This window comes from Antennarius striatus, chromosome 10, assembly GCF_040054535.1.
Source record: "Antennarius striatus isolate MH-2024 chromosome 10, ASM4005453v1, whole genome shotgun sequence".
Taxonomy (NCBI): domain Eukaryota; kingdom Metazoa; phylum Chordata; class Actinopteri; order Lophiiformes; family Antennariidae; genus Antennarius; species Antennarius striatus.
In genome coordinates this window covers 7,591,231-7,613,959 of record NC_090785.1, presented here as the reverse complement: position 1 = coordinate 7,613,959, position 22,729 = coordinate 7,591,231, and the positions used below count along the sequence as shown (strand labels likewise).

Here is a 22,729-nt window from a genome sequence, read left to right as displayed (position 1 = left end):
GCCCTGTTACCATCTGAGATAAACAAATCACTGTTGTGGCTGTGACTTCAGCCCATCTCCTTCATTTCTTTCAACACGTATCACTTACAAATGGGCATTTTTGGGTAATAAAGCTGCCGTTTTACAGGTTGTTCCAGTAAAAATCTGAATCAAATCTCTAACATGCATGCAACTTGTGAGAAAATGACTGGGAGCTGAGAAACCTATCCCATCTGTACACAATAAAGAAGGAACTCCTGCAATTTATTCTACCATAAAGGAACAGTCATGCTCTTGAATAGAGCTCTCAGGATGTGTTGAGCACAGAGATAGTTTAAATCTGTGCTCGGCTACCTGCTGAGTTACCAGATCCCCTGCGAGTGTTAAGTCAAGCAGACTGCTTCTCTGACTCACGCTGCCTGCCACCACCTCCACGCTGCATCATGATTTATTCCATGACAGCAACACGTTGGAAACTGTAAGATTAAGACGTGTTATGCAAGATGCCTGACGCCGATCACCTGTTGGAGGAAGACATTCAGATAAACATTTAAGCGCACGGGCATGCCACATTTACACGAGCTGCTCGTACGTATTCTAATTTAATTACATTTATCCATGTGCAGTAAATACATGCACAAGCAGGCGTGTCTGTCAGTGGGTGAAGGCACAGTATAGGTTATCAGGCAGTGAGATGAGGAATTATGTGTTTGAATTTTCTGCGACCTTTGCACTTTCCCCTATGATATAGTTTTTTTTTTGTGTTTGTTTTCCCTCTCTGAATCAGCATGCCAGCTTCAGACTGTCTGCTGCTCAGAGCACAAGTGTCTAATGAAAGACTACAGCTATACTCCTGCAGTCATCTAACTTTTTTTTTTTTTGGCATAAAGAAATATACCAGAGAACGGCTGTAGGCTTGAAAACTCTTTTCTTTCCTCCGTCTTTGCTTCACTTTTTTTTTTTTTTGGTCTCCTCTCACATTCACAGGGGCCACAGGGAACTCCAAGTTTCCATTCATGCTTCTCATTATTGGGGCATGTCGGCATTTTATGAGGCCATGTAAACCACTGAATTACTGCACTTTAAAATTCATCTTGACATTATTACGTGACCATGTTGATGGAGAAGCTTTTCATTGTAGGAGCGAGGAGCCAAAATGGTGGACAACAAAAGAGCATGACTTGTTAATTATTTTTAATAGCCAGATAAACATGAAGGAAAGCAGCATAAACAAACGTATTAGGACACATAATAAATTAAACCCCCCCCCCTTCCAATCTATGAAGAAAATGCAGCTGTTTGTTTTCTTTGGTATGTTCTTCTATCAGTACATTAGAGCAAATTTTGCCTCAAAGAATATTCAGCTGCTTTTTAGAGCCTGAGCACTGACCAATGAGAGATAACCAAATTATTGTTATGTTTATTTATGCAGTTTGAGCTTAAGGCCGAATGGTAAGTCACAAAATATGCTTGAGTTCAAGGTCGTAATATAAAACATCAGCATAATTCAGGAATTAATTATGTTGAGTTTGTTTTCAATTGATTAAAAATGTATTTTGACAGGGTGTATTAGGAGTAAGTTAAATTAGTCATCGTAATTGTCTTCAGAAATTAAATAGACAAGAATTTAATAGAGAGAGAGAGAGAGAGAGAGAGAGAGAGAAATAGAGACACAGAGACAGAGGGTGTGTGTGTGTGTGTGTGTGTGTGCGTGTGTGTGTGAGTGAGTGCATGTGTACGTGCGTGTGTGTGTGTATGTGTGTGTGCGTGCGTGCATGTGTGTGTGTGTGTGTATGCGTGTGTGTGCTCCAACACCCTGTACCACAACACGCTGATGTTCATATAAACTGAACATTTTTGCCTCATTAAAAATACAGATGTTCATTTCATAGCTGCTGCTCACTTTTGCACTATTGCGTGTGCCATACATGTGCCTTTGTTCCCTCAAACTTTTGTTTTTCTGAGATATTTCTCACTGCTAAGGGAAATTTGTCACTTTTTTAATGATATATCAACTTGCTTTTCTGTATTTTATTTGTTGTTGTTGTTGTTGTTGTTGGCTGGATGAGCTACAAACCTCCATCTCTCACACATGTTCCAGTAAAATTCTTATGCTCATATACTTTACTAAACCGGCCTTATGATCAAAGCCGGGTCCAATCTAACCAATCTGCGTTTGCCCTGGGGTTGTGTAGCCGAGGCAGGAGCGAGCTGCCGGTCGGCAGAGCAGTGACAATAAAAGGTGGCAGATCAGTCAAAACAAGCCCTGTTCTTCCAGACTGGGCCAAAGTGCTGTTGAAGAGGTTCTTTTGAGGCACCCTTAATGTGGTAAAGTGATCTCCTCCACAATTGGGACACTCCAAGAGGCCATCCCTAGCAAACAGAGCAAAGCAAAATCCCTCCCCTCTCCCCTCGGCCTTGTCAGGTCCCATCTAACCCCCTTGGTCTGAGTCTTGTGTGAATAGATAACCCACATCAGAGGAAACATCTGCGGAGAAGAAAATGTCATAATTCAATCAACATAAACTATAAGATCTGCACTCTTCTTTCCATAATGAGCATCATCCTGCTTTAAAAGTTCCTACATGTAAACGACATCTGAAGGGGTGTAAAAGAATATTGCTGAACCTGAGTATTAAAATATTACTTTTGTGATACTCTCTGACTGTTCAGCTCCCAAAAACACTTTTTTTTTTTAGATTAGTGGCTGTGGTTCATGAATATTGAATCATGAACCTTATATCGTGTTGTGCATCACAGTGCATACTTATAGGCAACACCCAATCCTTGATACCTTTATGTTTTCACTGTAGTACATTTTCTAATTGTCTTAAATGCAGATGGATCACTTTTTGGGCGACTGAATAAGGTGTTTCGCCCACCTTTACTCACTTATCTTGACATTTCCTCTGCGTCGTTTGTCGTCCATGATGTGGATGTGGTCGAGGTTGTGAAAAAGCCAGACAGTCCTCGGAACACGACAGCAGAGCCCAGTTGGCCTCCTGACAATTTGGCCGACGATACCAGCAGACTTAGCACTCACTTTTTACAAGGGCTGCCTCAAATTGCTTCTCTCTTTCTCTCACCACGGCACTCACAAAAGAGAGAGCGGCGAATTGAAACTGAACTTTATTGGAGGTTGTAGTCAGACATAGTCATACATAGGGCTGCCCTGATTCAAATAAATAATCACCATCACAGAAAGAACACAGATTTGACCATTTGGGTCGACACTCTGTAAAGATTCTAAAGTAGAATAGAACTTTGGGCTCAACTTCATTGAAAGGAGATTTCTTTTCTTCTTCTCGCCGCATTCTAACTCTTCCTCTTTTCTCTCTTTACTCTGTCTTCTTCTTGTCTGTTGAAACATGTGGTCAGCTGTTATGCTTCCATGTGGTCAGATGATCAAAGCTGGGGGAGCAGTGGTAATTGTCCCCCACTGAAGTCCTGCCCTGGCTGAGATCAGGATCCCAGCAGGTGGGGGGGACAGCCATGAGAACGGAGGGAGAGGGTGGAGGAACGCAAGAGGCCCTGCCTGGCAGAAATAAAGACTTCCTAAGGGCTGCTCTCTGACAACAGAGCCCCAAAGGGAGAGTGAAAAATGAAGCCTCCACACATTCGAAGGGGTTTTCACTCAAGGAAAGGGGGCCGCCATTGGGGTGAACATTAGGGAGAGAGGACAAGATGGAAAGCATAAGAGAATAGGATTATAATATTTGCTCAGAGCGAAGAGGAACAATTGTGCACCCATTTCACAGTGTCCTTACAACGGAGTCTGTGTCTAATCAAAGAAGAGTTGTTGTTTTTTTTGTTGGTTCATGAAATATGGATGCTGTTTATTTCACCTGCTAACCCTGACTTCTCTGATCAAACACCTTCCACTGGCTAACTCCAACGCTGACGAAAAAAAAAAAAGAAAAGAAAAAAGAAGAAACGCTACAGAAGTAAACTTGTCGAACGCACAAATACACAGCAAATTGACATGGATGTAAAAGCAAAGGAAAGACAACTCCATCCTCTCACAAGCAAGCCAACAAACACATTATTACCATACACAAACAAAAACACGCACCGAGGTGAGGAAAGACCGCTGCATACCTCAGCCGGTCAGTGTTTACCTGAAAACCAAAGGGAGCTGTGAAAGCTCACAAGTTGGGCTACTTTGCATGTACATGGGAGCCCGCAAAACACTTCTCGCTGCTGTCCGTCATTTTGATTGCCCAGCATGACTCCTCTGCCCCTAAACCTCCCAACACCCCCACCTCACAACCCCAAGACACCCCCCCACCACCACCACCACCACCACCCCCACTCCTGCCAGATGGCTTTTTTTTTTTTTAACTGTCTGTGGGCTCTTGCACCTCTGCTCAGTCACACTAAATCCCCGAGATGGCTGGGTGGAGTGGAGAGTTCGGGAGCTCTGTGCGGACAAATGGTTCAGAGGTAGCAGAGCAAATAAAACGGATTAAGAGCAGTCTTTTCACAGATACTTCAAAACTATTTTGGCGCTGAGCTATAGATCCCCCTCCTTCATAAAAGGAAAATTCAGACGCTTACAAAGAATTTTTTCAGTGCATACAGACATTGTCTTTGGGGGGCATCAGATTGGAAGTTTGTGAATGCTTTGGTGTGAAGATCAAACAGGCAATCTAATCAGAAATACAGAATTCCATTTATGACTGCATATTAAGTTATAAGAAAGGAGACTATTGGTGATCTTTTCACATTATTGCTCTAACCCTTTTAAAGAAGGGATGATTTATATTTGTGGATCAAAATCGGTAAAGAGTAAAGTGCTCCAGAATTTATTCTGACCGTTATATAAATTAACATTAAAAGTCTCTCAGAACACAGTTTGTGAGTCTTCTTATTGTCTTGTATTGTTACAAGAATCACAAAGAATACATTATATGGCTTAACAGGTGTTTGATATAAATCCACCCCTGAAGGCACATTTTGCAGTGAATAACTTGCACAACCATCATGAAGGTCTGTCATTTTCATAACTGCACCATTTCTGAAATGCTAAATGCTTGCAATTTTCCGCAGTTTAAGTGCGTGTCTTCTGTATTACATAAAAATGTCGTCAATTTAAAGCATGCTGCAGCCGCAGCCAGAATGCAGTTAATCAATACAGGCTGATATGAGAGAAATCAAAATGTCCCCTCTTGGCTCCATCCTGTCAAAGGTTAGATTCTTGACTCCCTGCTGTCTCCTGTCATTAGGTTGCTTAGCAACAGTCTACAAGCTATAATTAGCTTAGTAAAATTAAGCTTTCCGTTTTTGTTAACACAAAAACACTTATCTGAAAAGTGTCACATGTTCAATGAAAGACGCTCCAGAGCCATGCATTCAAATATGGATGATTTTTTTTTTTTGGCATGTCGCCACTGAGCAAGATTTTAAAGTACATCTGTTACAGCATACTTAATGAAAAATGTTAAGACGGGGTATGATATCAGTCTGCGAGCATCTGTCAGGTGTTATTCTCATATGTTTCTAGTTTTCCAATATTGAAATGGTCTAACACTCTCCGGATTTCTTCATCTGATTTTTTTTACACCTGCATATCTGCAGAAAAGGAATTTTCCCAAGGAACAATAAACTACTCGTTTCTCACAAAAATTTTATACATCCAACCACATTCTCATAAAGTCAAAGGCCAGGATTTTGAATCTTCTAGTCAATGTGCGTTAAAGTGCTGTTTTTTTCAATCAATTCTGGCCGTGTTAGCCCTGCATGAGGAACAGCAGAAACGCTAGCAGCGTCAAAGCCAAGCCACTGAACTGCACTTAACCTTGCTTGCTGACTGATATTGCCAGAACATCCAGCTTTCGGCTATTATCTATCCTTTCGTAAACGCTTCAGCGCATCCCTCGGCCACCATCCGTCATGGAGCCAGACATGTAGTTATGATTGAAAGCAGAGGGCAGCAACATCGACTCCTGCTGCAGTGTTACCAAGCAGCGACGAAAGGGTCACCAGGATCACTCAATTAGCAGGGGTGACAAAAAGCCCAGCAGGATCCAGCACAGCATCCCCCAACCCTGACAGAACATTAGCAGCCGCACACAAGGGCGTCTGCCGCCACCAACCTGTGTCTGTACGTTTTGTTAGCTATGGATGTAACCAATACTTGTGATTCCTTATCGAAGCTACTAAAAAAGGACTTCACTGATCCCTGAGGCTCGGGACAAAAAAAAAAAATCATAATTCTTAAGTGATTTTTCCAAGTCCAAGCCACTCATTATTATACAAGAAGGGCTCAATTTATATTCTGAAATACCTAATTATTTTAGGTTGAGAAGCTTTTTAAGCAGAAGACACACTCTATAATACAAAAAAATTTCCAGTCCTTCATACAAAATATATACCCATTTGAATAACTCACTTAAAAATATGTAAAAAATACAAAGAATTTGATGTTTTAGCTTATAAAACACTGATTTTCTTTTTTACAAGTACATGCTGTTTTTGAATTGATGCCACCTACAGGGACAAAAAGCAACATCCCATAGTTAAACAGGTTTATATAAAAGGTGACACTAGTATTGGGGGCATCAATTAAAGGCTCAGACATTCATGGGCAGTGATGGGGTGAGAATCAACACTTGTAACAACCTGGTTCCATAACTAGCCCAATAACTGAAGAACAATATTTCTAATTGCACATTTTCCAATCATTTTGTGATTTAAAAAAATTGCACCTAATGGGCCAGGGTGGTATTAAAACAGGAATTATTTTTTTAAAGATGTAATTATATGGAAAACTGTTGTCACTAAACACAATTTTAATATGGAATAACATTCGGTGCTTGTCATAAGAGTGTAGGGTTATATCAAGCGGACACTTGACTGACCTGCAGTCCCACTCCCACAGGATTTCACTTTCAGAACTTCAAAAAACGGTGTCCTCAGTTCCCCCAAGGCTTCTAGTGTTGTTAAAGTAAAGGTGATGTAACACAGTGGTAAATATACTCCTGTCACGACCTGTCTGGAGTGGGGATCAAATTCAGAAAGAGTGCACATTAAAAAAACACAATGTATAAATTTAAATAATATGTCATTATTGTCCTGTACTTTTTTGAAAGTAAGACAACAAAGATTTCCTATTACTTTCTAAATTTGAGTGCAAACAAACATTTCTGGAATTGGTGTTGTATCATCAAAAACATCTGCTCGCTGCCATATTTTGATTTAAAGCTTGTCGCTTCATTCAGGAAAAAAATAACAGGGAATAACATTTTCCAAAGTAACATTTGTATAGTATTTTTTTGGGAAAATGTGACAATGAGTGAATTATATGTACCTCACATGTTTTCTTTTCAACAGCAGAGACCCAGGTCAAGAGCCGTCAGAATAGTTAGAGTTAGGCAACAAAATGATAACACAAACATCTATCTCTTCTTTCAAGCCAGATTTGACTTCTAGTATTCAATAAGGACTATTTACTTTACACAATCAGGTCTTCCCGAGAAAAAGGATTTAAATAGCTTAACATCTAGCAATATATTAACAAAGTAGCAATATAGCAGACTAATCTCTAAAGAAATTTTATTTATTGATTAAATATACTGTATATTTTTGAGGAATCATTGTTTTTCTTCCCAGATGTATTTGTTGTACCAAAAAGTATGTACACTTCTATGAGACAATATTGAACAGATAATTTATCAAATGTTCTATCATTGACTAGTCTGATTACTGTATTTGATTATAAGCAATCTTGAAAATTTCGGAGAAATGAAACTTATTTAGATTTCCTGTTGTGTCTCTCATTGTGTGTGTCTTAATTTACAGTTACTCATATTGTCATAGTAAATTAAAGTGGTCAAGAAAAGAACAGAACTTTATTTGCATACTGCAGATCATGACCGGAGCATTTTACGGGGGGCGACAGTGGCAGCTTTAATGAAAAAGAAGGTCTAATTGTCAAATGTGCAGATGTGCATGAAAAATGTTGGATTCTTTGCGGCACACTAATGTTATTACACTTTGGTGCAGGAATCTACATGCCAACACCCTAGTCTACTTTTTTCTCATCCTCTGTCTGTCAGTCTGTCAGGCCATCTGTGTGTAATTCCCCTCTGTGACAACCCGTCTGCCTGCAGCCCCCACCCCCTTTTTTTTTATTGTCCTATTTGCAGAAAATGATTCCTCTTAAGATCAATGTTCAGGAAATTCCTCATAGCAAAAAAAATGCACATATCCTTATGTGTGTTTTGTGCATTCCCAGTTGGGTAAATATAATTGAGGATGCTGAAACTTGAAGAGATATTGTCTGAGATAGTGTGTCAGCAAGAACAGCAGCATTGTTAATTAAAACATACCCCTTGATGGTTCTCCAGCTCAGCTACAGTAGGTACATCAGTGGTAACATAAAATAGATCCCTTTGATAATAGAAGAATACAAACATGCACAAACACACATGCAAACACATCACAGAAAGATAAAGAAACACAGATGGAAATAAAAAGAGACTTAAAAAGATCATAACTTGAATCTTTCAAAGGCATTGTCGATTACAGTATGTGCACAAATGTGTGTGAAATCACATGACTTTGTGGGTTTGCTTCCAAACAAGTTCTGAATCCAGCGGAGGGGCTTCCTGAGGCAAAACTCATCCCTAAATGGAAAACTGGTTTACCATTTAGGGAAAAGGTACCTGGTTCTGAATCTTTAGTGTCACTTCTGCTGCCCTTCAATGTGACCCAAGCAGGTACTAAAAGGTCACGTGATTGGTTAATGTATATTGTGTATTGGCACAAATCAATGGCAGCCACACTGAAATGCTCAAGTCAGTTTAGTGGTTGAGATGATTTCGGTATTGATTTTGGATGCTCTGTTTAGGAAGTGCGGATGTTCCTGTCTTCAACAGCTGATGTGAGAATCACGAGAGGTGTGTGTTCTGATGACTAAGCAATGGCACTTTTGAGCAGCGCCCACCTGCCCTGAGGACGCACTGTCCCATAATGGAAAACAGCAGATGAGCAGCCGAGACCGCACCACGCAGTGATAAATCTACATGACCCCAAAGTCATTCACTTCTATCCTTTCAGGTAAAATTGATATTGTCCCTGGAATATTTGAACTAGTAAAAACAACCACATTGAAAGCTGATTGTTCAAGGTGATTATTCCACTTGATTAATTTTCTTCTTTTTTTGTGATAGAGTAGGATGGAGTGAGCAAGGAAATAATACTGGAGGATCCTGATAGAAAAATAATTAATTCAAGTGAGCTATACAGGAAAGCTTGTTCATGAAGACAGGAAGCTTCCACAAGAAGAACGTAAGGAGAAAATTTACCTCTTACAGGCAGAAAAATCTGCATTTTAACCTAAAATATGAATCAAATCTAAGACACACAACAAGTCAAAACAATGCAACAGCTGTCACCAGTTCAGACTTTGTAGCTGCTTTCATCAAGTCAACAAATGTGCTCTACAGCATTCAAGTCAGATAAAGATGACCAGTGAACTTCTTACATCAATGCATTACATTTAGAAAACGCGATTAAAACTTAAAGTTTGTTTATTTGTCTGAGTTTGCCTCCTCCGGGCTCTCATCACCAATAAGGTTTTGAAAGTTAACATTCTGCCAGTGGTTGCCATTTGGTTCCCATTAATTGCCCAGTGACTATCTTTACACTCTGCAGTCACACGTTACCTTGTGTCATCACTAAGCCAACAAACTGGCCAATAAAGGGCTCAGTGGAAGGAGGAATGTGTGGTAGGTTGCTAAAGAAAACACCAGGATTTGTCGCTGAAATAACTTGATAAAGCTGAGGATTAGAAGCAGCCTTATAGGTCAGGAGGAGGACGAGGAGTGGAGGAGACATTACTCCTATCATATACTGTAAATCTAGATTCACTGGATAATCTACCATTTTTGGAAATACTGCAATTCACTTTAGTGACAGGATTCAGTTTTCATATATATGAATATATATACGGTGCACCCTCACACATTTGTGCATCAACGCACGAGACTTCATCTCATCATAGATTTTTAGTAGGCAGTCACGTGATACCGTACGCGCATTCTATTGGCTGACGGCATCTGGAAGTGCGCTCTGCTCTGTGAGTCTCCGAATTTACTTGAGACACAAAAGTGCTTTAAACAGTGTATAAGAGTGTGGGAAAAGGTAATTCAGATAGAAGGTGGTTTAGTTTGAGTATGGGGAGGGTTCATAAATGTTTGAATTACCGTAAATAATAAGATAAATAGATCGTCGCTGTATCGCGGAATTTGTTAATCGCATGTGGTTCCTGGAACGCATTAACCGTGAGGAACGAGGGCGAGTGAGAGTTGAAAGCAACACTGTCTTAGATCACTTCTGAGTGGCCAGATTTTTAAAAAAAACGGTGCCAACATTTATTCTCCTTAATTAGACGCAACAAACTTGTCGACTACTCTTCGCAGACATCTGTTCATCAAACACAGAAAAATGTGAAAAATGAAGAAAACTTTTCTTGGCAGAGAGATTTCTTTACAAAAAACACAAAAAGTTAAGGTTAGTTTGTAGATAATTATTTGTATGAGTACATGCTGTTTATGTTGAGTTGTAACTTTGCTTGTATTAAAAAAAAAAGGCAGGACCGAGGGTGGTGTGACAGCTCTGTCTGTTGACTCTGCTCCTGTGATGTATTTAATTAGCTGCAATCCAACTGAAGGGTATGGCTTCCTGTTAAGAGACGAGTGAAGGGACTGAATAAACAGCTTACAAAGCAATTAAACAGTAAAGATGCAGCCTATGGCCTACAGGAGGGCAAGCCACCAACTCTTCTGACCTCTGGGAGCTCCTTCACATTTATACCACCTGACCTCATTTCAAATATTTCTGGTTCCAGATCCTGATCATCAACTAGGATATGTTCGGGTCCATTTGTTTCAATTTCAAAGTCTAAGGTAATGCAGGGATCTAAATCTTAATTAATTCATCACGGTGTTTTTGGAGAGAAAGGTTAAAATCATGTTTCTGATTAAAGGTAGTCCTCAACATGCGGACATCCAATTTACGCGCATTCGTAGACATGAACAAACACGTTATCTGACTACTGTAGTTCCCCTTTCTGCTGCAACCCCCACCAAGCAGCCCTGCTGCCTACGCGCATCTCCAATACTCATCTCTCACATTCGTGTATGTGTCTCTGAGAGCATCTCAGCGCGCCAGGCTTCAAACCCAATGGATACCCTAATATTTATCGTGGCTATCCAAAGCTGTTTAAATCAATCTACTGGACTTTAAGACATTCTCTTTGGAAGTTTCGAAAGGACCTGATTGCAAATGGGCGAAAGGTGATGTCGCAGACCACCCCACTGTTCAGAGATGGGTTCTCCACTTTGACATGGATGGCTTCATTCACTCCTCTCTCAAACCATCTGTCTTCCCTGTCCAAGATCTGAACATCGGTATCCTGAAATGAGTGTGCCTCTTCCTTGAGGTGAAGGAAGACTGCTGAGTCCTGACCTGATGAGTTGGCTCTTCTGTTTTGGGCCATGCGCCTGTGTGGTGGTTGTTTGGTTTCCCCTATGTAGACATCTGAGCATTCCTTGCTGCATTTAACAGCATACACCGGATTGCTCTTCTGATTGTTTGGTGTGGGGTCTTTTGGGTGGACCAGTCTTTGTCTGAGGTTATTGCCCGGTTTAAAATACACAGGGACCTTGTGTTTTTTGAAGATCCTCAGTTTTTCAGACACTCTAGACACATATGGGATCACTACACCATTACGCTTGCTCTCCTTCTCTTCCGTCCTCACTGGGTTTTTCTCCTTTCTGGATCTTGTGTGAGTCTTCACAAAGTTGGGTCTTTCATTGTGCACAAAGATATTTTCCAAAGAAGTTTGGTTTTTGTTCATTTTGCTAGCTTGGGAGTGTCACCTGAGAAGTAATGTATTCTAGATTACCAGCCAGAGCATCCCCTTTAAAAAGGTAGTCATGTGACCGAGGCAAGCGTCTTCCATCAAGAGTGAGTCGTAGACAGATGTGGCGGAGAAAATCTGGTGATTTTCCAAAAACCAAACATTGTTCAGAAACAGATGAAACAGAAAGTTATATATTCTCTCCGTGCAGCCCGGAACCAATTGACCCATGGACCAGTACCCGTCCACAGCTTGGGGGTTGAAGTCTTAAGGTAAGTCACATTATGGTACCATTATATTATATTTATGATTTTTTTTTATGTTCTGTAATTGTTTCTGGTATGTCTTAAGGAGTAGTACTTTCATATTTCGAGTAGTAACGGCATTTAAATGACCTCTAATGGCGATTATAGATTAAAATTTAAAAAATAGCAAGTTACAAACAATTCAGCTTGTGGATAACCTCTCAGAACCAATTGTGTTCATAGAATGAGGACTACCTGTACAATTAAACAGTTTTATGTGGCTGTTACAAAAGTGATCCCTTTGTGGTCTGTTTACATGACATTGCTGTTTTGCATAAAACGGCCATTTTGTGTTGAAGTTTGTTTTTTTCTTCAAGTGATTGAGTTGATCTTAATCTTTTGAAAACACCTCCCTTACCTTCACCATCTAATCTGGAAAGTATAATTCTTGCGAGAACACGACCGTCACTTTGTCCACTTTGAGGTTATTACATTTTCAGCCTAACAGCCATGCACGGACACAACAACTGCAAAACAAATGTTGGGATATTAAGTTTGTGTGACAGACTTAATATTCTTAGAGCAAAAATGTAGATTTGTGACACTAATCCTGTGATCAGGGAAGCTGCACTTGCTTAAGAAAAGCAATTGTAAGCTTCTCTGTAAAAGAAAGCCTTTGTACATACAGTCGGCATGTGGTGTTATTCTGTGGTGTTGGCTGGCCTGGCAATCATACCACAGTGTTTTCAGTTGTTTTTGTTGATCCTTGTCCACGAGAATTGTTTTCGCAATGTTTTCATATGAAGGTGAAACTTTTTGGAAACACAAAATAAAAACTTCCCTGTTTTTAACAAAGCTATTTTCATGTAAATGAGCCAAAGCCTCTTCAAAACCACCAACAAGCCAAAGGTGTCAGCTTGTAAAGATTCTCTCCAAAGCTCATCCGCTGAGGCTCGAATCATTATCCAAACCCCCTGTCCTGCAAATAAATGAAATTCAGTAATATAGATGATTTAGAACAAGTGGTACGAAGGGAACAACAGTTGGTTGATGCAGAAGGCAATAGATTTTTTTGCAGAATAAATAAAGCTGAGTGGTCAAAAAGAGACTGATTGGAACATGGCTGAAAACCATGGCAACAGACTCCTTAGAAAACTGTTTATGGAAGCCCAGTCGGAAACCCGGCAGTCGGGTAAAGACAGGCTGTTGCTAATCAGTGCATACCAACACCTCCAGCGCCCAAACCTCCGTGAATTTCTCAGGAACAGATGTGTCAACTGTGCCGGCCTCTTCATCGAGCCGCTGCAGGGTCTCAGCCATCCGAACTGTCTGACTCAAGCAGAGTGGCTGCATAAATTACTGGACTTCATGGTTTACAGTATGTTTAGGTGTATTTTGAAGTCCTACTAGAATCCATCGTTGGAATTCAGCAGTGAAGGTAACTTCCTTTCATATGTGGAAATAAAAAACAGGCCATGACAGCACCGAACCCAAATGACTAAAAAAAGCACATGAAATATTACATTTGAGTCCGATAGAACTCTCACTTCATGCTGCTTCTGTTGCGTCTGAACTATTGGTGCAGGCCCAAGTAGATAAAATAATGTGAGAGATACTTAAATCTACAATTTCAAAGAAAATATAAGAAGAAAGTATCTTGACCTTAAGTCCCGACAGTGAGGAGCCATGTTGTTAAATATAATGCTGTGGCTTGCTGCTCTATGATCAATAAGGCAGCAGCAGAAGCAAGAACGATGCAATCCTAGAGGAGAGGTGCACTACAAACACAACTCATCTGATCATCTTCAAAGTTTCTCAGCCCATCACCAGCCCTGAGACCGACATTGAATCAAAGACTAGCTCGCAGAGTTCCAGGAACCAGGCAGACACAACACAGAACATGTGCACTCACAGACACACACACTTACGAATATACAGCCAACCATAATCCATCATTCACCCCTGTCATCTATCAAAACAATCATCCGCAAACAGACAAACTTGGCGCTGAAGTGGCACATCTGAGGTCGCGGGGGAATCATCTTTGTGTGATTCCACTGCGCTGTGGGTAGCCATCAAGCTGTGGTGCTGGATGGTGAGGTGGTCGTGGCGACAGCGGATGGGAAAAGGAGGGGAGGCGTGGGGGAAGGTGGGGCTGCCAGTGCAGATGCCCGCAGACAGACTGCCTTGCCTGAGAGACACAAGAGCTGCCGGAGCCTCAGACAGCTCTCTCCATCACCCCCTCCAACTCCCCCTCCCTTTCCGTTGCCATCTGTGAAACACACACACACACAAACACACACACACACACATATACAAAGAAAGGCAGTATCCACTAACTAAGAAGACCAGGGACACACAGCCACGTTTGCAGTCTTACTGAGACTGCTGTGGAGCGTTACTGCTGACATGGTTTAAAAGGACTAAGAGAGTGAGAGTAAGTGAGGAGGTAGGGGAGAAGCAGAGCTGCTGAGCCAGACGGTTGATCTAAGCTAGGCTAAGCACCAAAGAAGATTGAGATACCAGCCAGGTGCACCGACAGAGACGAGCCAGCTGGGGTTACGGGCGCTGCCATGTTTTCAATAAGCAGCGATGCATGATTTCGTGTACATCTTACCAAGTGGCATGTCTAGCCATGCTGATGGTGCAACTTATCTCGTGAGAGACTATGTACATTTTGTTTTTCAGTCTGTTTTTGCATGTTCGTGTGGTCACATTTTGTTTACGCACATTTCGTGCATGTATGTGTCTCATTGAGGGATAATCCTTGTGGTTTAGCCGTGTTCTTGTATCAGTTACATTGGAATGGTGTTGAAAAGTGTAATGACAGAGTCAGGAGCTCAAATAGGCCAGATCCTGCCACCAAGAAAGAACATAGGCTGCAGTTTTCTGCAATCTTCATGTCTCCTCTCCGCTCCTGGTTCTGTGGGCTTTTCTTATTTTACCGTCTCATCTGGGTCACTCTCGGCTTCCAATATAAAAAGGTCATGGAGGGTGTAAACATGAGAGTAGAGAGATGTCTGATGCCACCAAACTGAATAAGTTGAAAGTTAACTAAGGATTCATTCAAATTTAATTCAGGTATGAAAATAGATTTGTCCGTTTCAAAGAGGGTGTCCCACATGCTTTCATGGGTTTTTTGCATTGCATGTATGCAATGACAAGATGGAAGTGAAGACTTTATAGTGTCAATAATGACAAATACGTTGTTATAGTATACTACTTAGCAACTAAAAAGTGGCATAATGTGGGGGTCGCGATTAACTTATTTGGGGTCTGCAAGGCCAGGTACATTCGAACTAGAACAAGGGAAGTGTTTTTAATCTTTTCCCTTAATTTCTACCTAATTTTTTTTTTTTTGCTGCATGTATATCTGTATATTTGTCTCGCTTGTTCTTGAATTGCTGCTACACTGCCACCAACTTCCAGTGGTATTGCTCCCCTTGGTTTGTTTGTCTATATCTCTAAGGTAAGTCCATGTAGACTGCTCTGGTTTATGTGGTTTGCTCATTTAACTTGAACTTCCATCTTTTTATCTCTGTAAGAAACCAGTTATGAGGAATTTAGAGGTGACTTTGGATTCCTTTTAAGCCTTGATGAGCTTCCCAAAGCCACCCACACATTTTCCATTTGAATTTTTGGTTTATTTTGTATTCATCCCTGGCCATCAAGGACGAACCTTAACCTCTTTATAAGTCGTGATGTGGAATCAACCATAAAGACTCCTTTACACACTGAGTGAAGTAGTCACAGATTTCCAAACTGCTGTGTCAGTGCTACAGAAAGGTCTGGGCAGCATAAAGTATTACTCTGATAGAAAGTAAAAAACATTCCAGTTTGTAAATTTTCTTTGAACCAATTACAAGTTGTTGATGTTACACCCAAGATGCGGCAATAGTGATGGGGGAACTTCATTTTCCAGTGCATGGGGAGATGAGCCCTAGCCAGATTAAGGCCAGGGCAACTTCCATTTTTAATATATACGCTGCAAGTTCTGAGTTTGCTGTAGTTCCTTCCATACCAGTGTGAATTTTTAAAAAATGAAAATACAGATGGAAGCGGGAAAATATTACCATAAATACGCATCCAATGACAGACTTCTAGCCAGAGTCTACATACAGTGAGTCGGGCCACAGTTGAAGAAGCTGTGTCCATACAGACTGTACAATGGTGTAATAATTTCACTTAATATTTCACACTTAGTTGAACGTGTCCTTTATTTGCAGTTCAAACAAATGAGTGTTTCTTCACAGCTCAAGCAGACAAAAATTAAAGCAATAGATGCATGCAAACAACATTAAATTAAATTGCTTGTTATTGCAATTTTCTTTTGGGAAATACGTGGTTTAATAATAATAATGACCATTGACAAGATTGAATTCCTGTACAGATTTGGAACTGGCTGTGCTTCAGTGCATCGTCCTCATCTGATTGCATCATAATGATGAAAATGTGTGCGAGAATGGCTCAGACTGAGCAAGATGAGCTCAAAAAACTGTGGCAAATCATCTAGTGAACATTTACCATTAAAGTGAGAAATTTTCAATAAATTCACACATTTTGATTACTTGGAAATGTATTTAAGCTCAGTGGTAATCGTCTAATGATGGGTAGTCACTGCATTGATCTGCCAAGTGAAATCTGCCGTAAATAATTAATGATTAGTCTGGGAGAGGCAAATGCATTTTGCAATCACCTCAGTGAACAGAGACAGTGAATATTTGTTCATGGAGGATAAAAGTGCTCTTGCACAGATGAGCTGTGTAGACACAAAAACCCACACAGACACTCATATTTATGTGCACACAGTTTCAATGGCTCTATTCTGTAAAGCATCCAATATGTGGAGCAGAAACCTGCACGCCAGCCTATTTTGCATGAGCTTTTTGCTGTTTCCTTGCACTGCCTGTATTCTATGCACATGTGTTTGGTTTTACTGTTATTTCTATCCTGTGTTGTTGTTGTTTGTGCAATCTGTAAAGCACCCTGGACTGCCTTCGGTTAGGAAATGTGCTGTATAAATAAATTAGCTTTGCCATACAGTACATCTGTCCATCCACCCCGTCTGGCTCCTGTGTCAATGGGCCAATCAGATGTCCCAAATGCAGCACACTCCCCTCCCCCCATGGACACACATAAATAACTGTAGTTACACACATTGGCATCACTCCAGCTGTTAATGCACATAATCCAACTTGGCTTAATAGAGTATGTAGTGAGAGATAGCGCTTCTTCTAACTCTGTATGCCGTGTGTGAAAGAGATGATCTGCCAGCATCATATCAGTGATCCTTGTCTGAATCAGGGAGAAGGTGAACACTGAAAGGTCTCAGAACAAAAAAACAAAGAACACACACACACACATACACACATATATACAAGTGAGAAATAGAGAGCAAGAGACACAATAACAGAAGGAGAGAAAATGTGACAGAGAGCTGTAGAAAAGCACTCATTGAACTATTTTCACACACAACACTTTGGCCCAGATCATCCAGACAGATAAAAGAAGAGGATTACACTCCGCCTGAACGACTTGGAAGTATCCTGAATCTCCTCTGACACTCTGCAAGTTCGGCAAAGTAACTTCTGTCAGGAGAACTACGTTTTAGCAGAGAAACCTTTCAAAACCAGGTGTGTATGTTTGGAGGGTTGATGGTTATGATTTCAACTCTAGTCAATCAAATATCTCAAGTCAAAAGAAATGTACTGGATGTTGACCCATCACACACATAGGTAATGGGGGGGGGGAACTGAATCTGCTCATGATGAGGTATTTTTAGCGTGAACAGGAATCACTTGTGGTGCCGCAGGAAGACAATCAGCAGCCCTTTTCCAGACGCTGTTCAAGGCGAGACTGTTGTGCTATTATTATTCCACACTGTACTGTATAAACACTACAAGGGCGTAATAGAGGGGTCATTATTGTTCCACTTCTGAGCCAACAACGGAGATTTTGTCAGCACTGAATCAACCATCTGTATAAACATCTGTACAGACCAATTTGGAAGCGGTTCTTGATGCCCAACCCTACAATTCTCACAGAAATATCAAGCACTTCAATCCAACAAGCCCTGAATATAGTTAGAGTATATGTAGAGATTTTATAACTGAAATTACTGTATTACATTTGTTTGTATCTGGTCACAGACTGTTAGCTAATGCATGTTCAGACACTTTTCATGGTTTCACAATGCATTTAAGTTATAGAGAAAAGATGTTAATAATAAATTTTTTTAAAGAAAATTTAAGAAGTAATTTTAAGGAAAAATGTTTTTAAAACTAAAAATAAATAGCTCATCTCCTCTGGATTAGAAATACACATATTAACAAATACAGATCAATTGTGTGCTTGTCTTTCCAGGTAAAAATAGTAATAATAAAAAAAGCGGTGCAATACACATCTTGGTATTTAATCTTCTAATCTCAACATATACATAACAAATAAAACAGGAAGTTCAATATTTATGGTAGCAGTTGATTATCTTGTCCATGTCTGTCTGTTTCACCTATTGGTTCTCTATCCTCTAATAACAACCAAAAAAAATTGCACATAAACTCTGCTGACAACTTCAAAGTAATATTCAGAACTCGTGCTTTGTCTCTATTGAGAGTAACCTGATCCACGTGCACATTGTAACCTGTCAATAAACACAAAAGAATTTTACAAATATTTGCATGCATTTTTATACACAGAAAGCTTTTTGAAAGATATTGAGCATCTACATTATTTATCCATGGTTTTTTTTTCTGTTTTGTTTTTTGACGTGCATTCAGATAGCTTGGTATTTGTTTGTGGATTGGAAAAGCATTTCATGAATATCCAAATAGGTATTATAGGGAGGTAATTATTACCTCCCTATAATACCTGTTATTACTATGCCTATGAATTGTTCCTAAAAAGAAAGTTTCTGTGGATTGGTATTGGTTACAGTCTGTTTGTGGAATTCTCTTAATAAATCATCATTTAATAGAATTTTCTGTGTATTTTCATAAATGGAAAATCTTTTGTCGCTCACATCTTGAGGTTACAGTGACAGTTGTGCTCTTTTACTTCCTCTAGCAGCTTGATGATAGTGATGCTGCTTTCGGATGACCTTTAATAGCTTATTGATTTCTGTGAAGCGGACAGACGGCAGGGTTTTCCCTCCATGTCCACCACCTTTTCTGTTTTTCTTCTTCCAACCCATTAGAATTATCAAGGTCAGGTTTATTGTGGACTAAAAAATAGTTGTTTGCTCACTATGCCTTCTGCTGGAAATAAAAACAACATAAGCAAAGACATAACAAAGCCTTGTTCCAATGTCTGTTACATGATACAGTTTAACGGCAGCCACAGAGTTTCTTATCTAAACAGGTCAAAGGAATAATGGGTTATAATCTCCTTGTGGACAACCTGTTCAACCCAGCAGCACTTCTACATCAAAGAAAGAACTCAGCATCAGCCCCGAACTGTCACTTCTTCTGCTTTGCTTTGATACTTACGATGCCTGGTTCATTGTCAAACTGCCTATCAACTTGTTAGATTAATTCAAATTTCTCATGTCAATCAAATGAATATTGTGCTGGCGAATATCAGATTCCACTAATTGTTGCTCCCTTTTCCTCTTTCTTCCACTTTTTTTTGTCTCCTTCCCCTCCTCCTCTTGCTTTCCTATCATTTTCCACATGAAGGAGCAGAGAATGAGGCTTTGTGCTGACAGGCCCCATGCCCCCTGTCGAATATACGGCTCCTCAGACTCTTTCCCCAGACAAGCTCCTCCTGTGAGACTCCCAGAACACCCTTCCTAAAACCCAAGGTGTAAGAAAAGGTGGACAACAAGATCGTAAGTGTGTGTGCGTGTTCATGTGTGTGCATGGACATGTTATAGCGACATAAATCTCGGGGAAATTAATGTAAGTCTATGTAATGTAGGGATAAATTTGTGCGTGTGTGTGTGTGTGTGTGTGTCAGACAATCTCATTCATGTAGTCAAAAATGTTTTTGCTTTATTACATCAGCTAATAAAGGTTTTTCAAGAGGCCCAACATTTCTAAAAACAACACAACACGCAGTCATGTTGCCCAAACACAAATCTTAATTTTCCCCCAGATAAAAGACTCAGCTGGAGAACAATGTTTACTCTGGAAACTGGATTTATTTTTTCAGCAGTTCACGGAAGGGAGAATGAGGTTTAATATTTAAGATTCACCATATCTCCAATTGAATAGGGAAACAATTTAAGCTACAATCCCAGGCAACCAATTTGGGGCGACAAACATTAGTCTTAACCCTCGTCTATGCATTCTTGCAGGGATATCACCGAAGACAAATGAATACTGACATAGTAGCAGGCGTGTTGCCTGAGTAAATATGTATTTATTTCTGAAATGTTTCACATTATCTAACTGACTTTTGTTCAGCACGTTTCAGTAGATTTCCTGGAAAATCTCAATATGGCACAACCTCTGTGTGTTTTCAATGGAAAGAAAAAGATATCCCACTTCATCCACGACTTCACTTCACAAGTTGTGGCTCGAAGATTTTCTTAAAGTAATAAAATACATTGCATATATGGTGAGTTCCCTTTATATATCCAACGTAAGTAGTTATTGCAGGTGTTGCATGTATGCAGTTATGGAAAAGCTGGACATTTTTTACACGTTCACATTAATACACCCACACACATATGCCCTGCTCTGATCACATTGACAAATGTGCCATGCTGGCGTTATCTGAGAACAGTTTGATAAAAAGCAAAGCACAAAACTCTCCTTCAGCCATAAGCAGAGCTCTAATCATCCCTCATCACAATTAAACACAGCAGCCAGCAGCTCCAAACAGAGGGTGACATCTTAAAACGTTGTGAATTGTCCCTATCCTGAACAGCTCCCCCCACCCCATCCCGTCACCTACTGTTCAGCACTAACCAAGCATCACACAGCAATACATTCACATCCACAATGGTGAACGCCACAGCGGGCCAGTGCAGCCGAGACGGTTTCGTTTGCACTTTAGCAGACCATACAAAACAGCAATGCCTCATTTAGCCACAATTTGCTGCTAGTTTCCTACAAGAAGCAAAACAAAGAATGGGGCGGCCTGGTCTTCCTTTTTTTGTGCCAAAGCAGCGGACCAGAGAGAACACACACACACACACACACACACACACACACACACACACACACACACACACACACACACACACACACACACACACACACACACACACACACACACACACACACACACTTGCTCATACACCCACAAAGCCAGAGTAAGGGAAGTATAGACAGAAGAGTAAAAAATGAGAGGGTGACAGAACAAGACACACCATAACACATTGGTCACACCATAAAACACATCATCAGAAGCCATGAATAAAAAAAATGAGACTTTGACTTTAGCAGAAAATGTTTGTATGAATAAATGAATAAAAGGCCACTTTTTAGTTCATTTGTGCACTTTGAATTTCCAACTTCGGCCTCTCTGCGGGGGCTGTAGAGCAGCTACAGGACAGAACAAGGGCATGTCCTTACGACTGGGTCATGGACATGGTGAGCATTTAAATAACGAGGGGATAAACTACTGTACTTTAGCTGGGGCAGTCAGTCTCCCTCCCCCTCCCTCTGCCTCTTCCTCTCCTGTCATCTCTCTCATTCTTCCTCTCTTGTTTTACTACCGTGATAATTCCTGAGTGAGTAGGCGAGTGTGTTTTGTGTGCGTGAGCCAGTCGAGGCTGAAAGTCCTGTTTGTGCATTTGTGTAGTCACGCGAAAGCGCGTGTGAATGAGTGTGTTGCTTGTGGATGAGTGCTACAGCAGTGAGTGTGCTGAGTGAGACAGAAGTCTGCAAAGGGAGAGGGGCTTACAGTCAGGCAATTTAACGGACAAAAAACCCCACAGTTTGGATTTGGGCTGCGTTGCACCCGTTTGAACAACAGGAGCAAATTAAAAGAAAGACCGCAACTGCTGCAATTATCTCCAGAATGAGGGTAATGCAAATGACACCATAATGTCTGAAGGATAAAGGCTCCACATAAAACCATCGAAATAAACAAAGGCAAAGAGTTGCTCTACAATGCATCCATATGACTGGATTCATTAGCATGTAAACTGAGATCAAAAGGCTTTCTCAAGTTTGGTACATCATAGCCTTCTCCTCAAATAATTCCTTATCGGTATACAGTCAAGTTCTTTACCCACCACCCCACCACCCCACCACCAACATCACACTACAACTGGAAACAGAAGCACAACAGCCCCTCTGGAGGAGATCACCAACGCACTGAAGTAGTTGTCCGTAAAAGATGCAGACAATGTCCTGTTTGTGTGAGTGTGTTTGTGTTGTTTAGCCCTATCCCTCTTGTTCCCAGCAACCCCATCCCTGCTCAAGCTTCCCCTAGCTGGGATGGGTGCTTATTGTTTGGTCTGCTTTTGTTTGGATAGATAAATGCTGTGGCTTTTTGCTGTGGCTTGTTGTTTCTATCAGCAAGGCAAAAAAATAAATAAATAAAGTGGGGGGATCCAAGAAAACTGCTAATTGGAAGTGGCGAGGTGATCTGATGACACTGTGGGGACACTTTGGTTTGTCACAACGCGTAAAGGCCTTCACATTTCAGGCATGGCTGCCTTCAAGAAGTTAATCAATGCACAGTTTAA

The 22,729-nt window shown here is 40.6% G+C and overlaps 1 long non-coding RNA gene across 2 annotated transcripts in view; it reads right to left on the bottom strand.

Moving 5' to 3' along the window:
• The window catches only part of LOC137602278 (uncharacterized), a 69,601-nt gene that overhangs the window by 40,921 nt on the left and 5,951 nt on the right, over positions 1–22,729 (bottom strand). The window lies entirely within an intron of this gene.